This window comes from Amblyomma maculatum, unplaced genomic scaffold (assembly GCF_055883805.1).
Source record: "Amblyomma maculatum isolate TAMU_Amacu unplaced genomic scaffold, ASM5588380v1 scaffold_24, whole genome shotgun sequence".
Classification (NCBI taxonomy): Eukaryota; Metazoa; Arthropoda; class Arachnida; order Ixodida; family Ixodidae; genus Amblyomma; species Amblyomma maculatum.
The window spans coordinates 1210127-1214080 of NW_028146749.1; positions in this window are offsets into that span (position 1 = coordinate 1210127).

Below are 3954 nucleotides of genomic sequence, written 5' to 3' on the forward strand. Positions count from 1 at the left end.
CGCTTACTGACGACTTTATTTAAATGTGGGCGAATACATATGAACTGGCAGTCCTACTCAAAACGAAATGAATGAATGAGAGCACATAGCAATGAACGAAACCACATAATGGACGACGTGAAAAAAAAAATCGCGACTTAGTGCAAGAATATGGTACAAACTTATAAAACTGTACAGAACTATATGAGAATATTAATGAACTGTACTAGGCCGTGAATAAATTAAGCTGCTAAATTTGAAAACACAAGAGCAAGGCAGAATGATTAAAGTCCTCAAACACGATTACTTGCACCTCCTCAGCTTTAGGTGCTTTACCTGCTCTGCTTTAGAGGTCTGCTCTTGGTTTAACGACTTGGCATAAAAACGCAATCGCATGAGGACGTAGAACTTCACTATGTTAAGTGTCATTTCTTTGTCATGAGTAGGGCAACCAAACTTCGAAACCTCTGCGCTTTGCAAAAACAAAGCAAATTCACGCATGCTATTTGCGTTAATCTTTCTTGAACTAAAAAAAAAAAACCGTGAAAGACTCTTCCAGCGTGTGCACGAGCTTTGCAAGCTCCGAGGACGGATAAAGAAGACCTCCGTGGTCGAAGTTTGAGATAAATTGATTTTCTTCTTTTTGTGCCGAGCACGATTTGCTTGAAATGAGATAAGCGGAGCAAGTACTGCATTTTGACTTCTTCGTGAACTTTCTATCGACATATCCTGCAATATAAGCTATGAGACGGCTAGAATTGTGCATAGTGACGTATCTGTGGTCATCTGAAGTAAGGGAATTCAAATTCGACGTCCTCGAGCCTTCCCTCGTCAACCAAACGGTCAAGCTCATCAATAGGATTTGAAAGAAGCTGGGTAGGTTTCTCGCTTGTACGGCTAAGTCCAAGTAAGGAATTTACAATTTCAGCATTATAACTTCCTGTCTTTGGGGGCTTCGCTAAGTTGTAAAATGCCAGGGCATTAGCTGTCACTAAAAATTGAGCCGGCGTGGGATGATCGTTGCAGCCATTAAATTGCCTCACGATGCCGAAGAGGTTTTCTAGTTTGTCTTGGCTTGGTCTCAATGTGATAATGTATGTAAAACCGCATTTTGCAGATAAGTGGTCAACGAGGTCGACTGTGGACTGCAAAGTTACCCGAAGGCCTTCCACGGTGCTGTTGCTGAAACCATGCTTTCAGTGTATTTCGAGAAGGGAAGGGTTCGAATAGGGAAGGCAGCAGAAAGAGCGCGCAATGAGCAAGAAGAAAGAACAAAAGGAAGGAAAAGAGCATTCAGTAAAAGAAAGGGGGGGGGGAGTCATACGAGACGGACGGAACTGTTACTGTGCTCTCTGCAAACATGTGTTTTCCTACTTGACCAATCATCGCTCTTCGCTCAACAACGCGCCATAGTGCAACAGCCAGAGAAGCAACGCGATGCAACAAAATTCACGCAGGAAACGAGCCGCAGAAGCAGACGCCCCAAGCGTTTCCTCTGCGGCGAGCGCGCTTGTGATGCGCTCCTACGGCTGACAGCGCCACCTACGCTTTTCATCGCTCCGGCGACCACGTCGCTCCCGTTGCCGCGCGCCGAAGACGGCACACTTCCCAATTCTAGAACACTATAGCGCGGCTGCTCAGTGGCTCCTGCCAGTGTTGCCAATTTAGCTACTTTGTAGCTAGATTTAGCTACTTTTGGACTCAACTAGCTACGAAGAAAGGTAGTTTAGCTACGAGTAGCTGTTTTAGCTCTTTTCTTCAAAATCTAGCTACAAATCTAGCTATTTTGGTGAAATCTAGCTTAAATCTGGCTACATTTCGGAAAATTACTATTCTGGCGTGAAAAATCTTTCCACAGACGCTACACATCATGCTACACATGATGAAACTGACGTCAGGCACGTAGCGTCATCTGGTAGTTTTTAAACAAGACGCAAACCAGACAAAGATATCCTGTGAGAAAGAAGGAAACACTTGAAAAGAGAGAGGAGGATGCAATACAAGGCGCCACTTAAACCAGACCTTCTTTATTGGAATGCTCCGTCGCTTCTGCGCATGCGCCAGCTGAAAGAAGTGAGGAGGAATAACTTTTCGGATGTGACGTAAAACTTGTTTTATGTTTTGTTTGTAAAATGTCTGCCGCTTCTCGTCGTTGCTTCTAGCGATAGGCCGATAGCTGGTCGCCAGTGTCGCCGGCTCCGTGATGGCTCGCAAGCCGGACTTGGCTGTGGCGATGGTGGCGGACGGGTTTCTTCGCATCGTAGTTTGAATATCGTAGCCGAGTGGCCGTGTGTGGCCGTTTTCCTTTCCACTTGTTATAATACTCCTTGAGCTTCGGCCTTGCGTATGCTGTTCGTCAAGCGGCATGCTGTGATATTCCCATGCGTTCTCTTAGTTACAGATAGCACCGTCTCCGACCTGTGGACTCTGCGACGCTAGTTCTGCAATGCGTGTCAGCCCGCCCTTGTCGATGGAACATGCCTGCAGTGTGTTGCAAGTAAGTGGTGTGGTCAGCATTCCATGTACTTACTTGCATTTCCCGAAATTTATACGAGTCACTGCCTTTGGATCATCCGGAAGTACGTATACAATTCGGACTGAGGTGTAAGTACAGCGCAAGCAGCGCAACACATGGGATGCGAAAAACTCGTCTCCGATCGAGTACTTGAATGGAATCTCGCTGTCATTTTTATCGTTGTCCTCGACTTCGACACCACTATTTAGCAGCAGTGGTAAACTTTAATCACCTCGAAATACCAGTATAAAAAGGCCGGTTGGAGCCTGTAATTTGTACGACAAGAGGTCGGTTAGTGTATCCGCAGGGCAATTGTTTTGCCATTTTCGTTGCCTTTATCGGATGTACAAACAGGAATTCGGTGTTCGATTGATGCAGGCAGCTTGGCACAGCTAATCTATTATGAAGCTCCGGTGCGATAGCCAGCCCGGGACTAACCGGGAAATAGAACCTCAACCGGGAAGGCCAGCTATTCACAGCTCTCAAGCGACTCACTGCCCGCCTACTGGGCTAGTCATGCAACCGTCGAACCCAGGTATATTTTCAAGTAAACTTCTGTACTTAGGAGTGCCGGGAGGTAGACCACCCGCGCAAAGAAAAAATGCTCTCCACATCTCCCGACGCAGTCCTGCCTCTAGTTTTGCTCCTAAAGTTGAAGGCTCGAAGCGTAAGCTGTGAAAGTCCTGGTATTTTTGCACAGTATTTATCTTCCAGCTGCTCTAGCTCTAGACAGTTCTTGTATCGAATTCCTGTATATTTATTTATTTTTTTTTTGTCTCAGAAAACATCCCACGACGTCCTATTCGATCGATGTTATTTCTACCTGCCCTGTTGTGCTTATCATTGTAGACAAGCATGTAGACTAGTGTCAAAACAATAAATAAACAGTGCTGCATTCGTGATTCCATCTTTGTCCAGACATTGCCCTTGCGACTAGTTGCAGCATGCACCAAAAACAAAGTTTGCCAAGTATTTATTTCCTCTGCCTTAGGAAAAAAACAGGCCAGCTGTGAAAACTGCAAAGATATGGACTGATATCCCTTCATATTGTTTCACACAATCATGCTAATGATGTGTTGTATTTTCGAAGACCTGCTTGCCAGCGCAAGAGGAACATTTATTGCGGACTGCATATTGGTTGTGTAGTGTCAAAATACACACATGCATCTCGATTTCAGGACATTCAATACCCTCGGGTGGTTACAAAATACTCCAGTTGTCATGATAGCCAACTGCAGCTATGGGATAAAAAAGGTATAGGGACATAAATCATTGCAAGAGTAACAAAACTGCGTAAATTTGCACTGTTAAATATATTAAACACTACACAGCGAAAGTAGTTTTGCTAGAACCATTGCTGTGACTGACATGACAAAGAGTGCTTGTTGCCTTTAATGATGTGTTGAGCACAAGGCCTGCATGGAGATTTTAATTCTTTCAGGTAGGCAGAGTTATGTCCT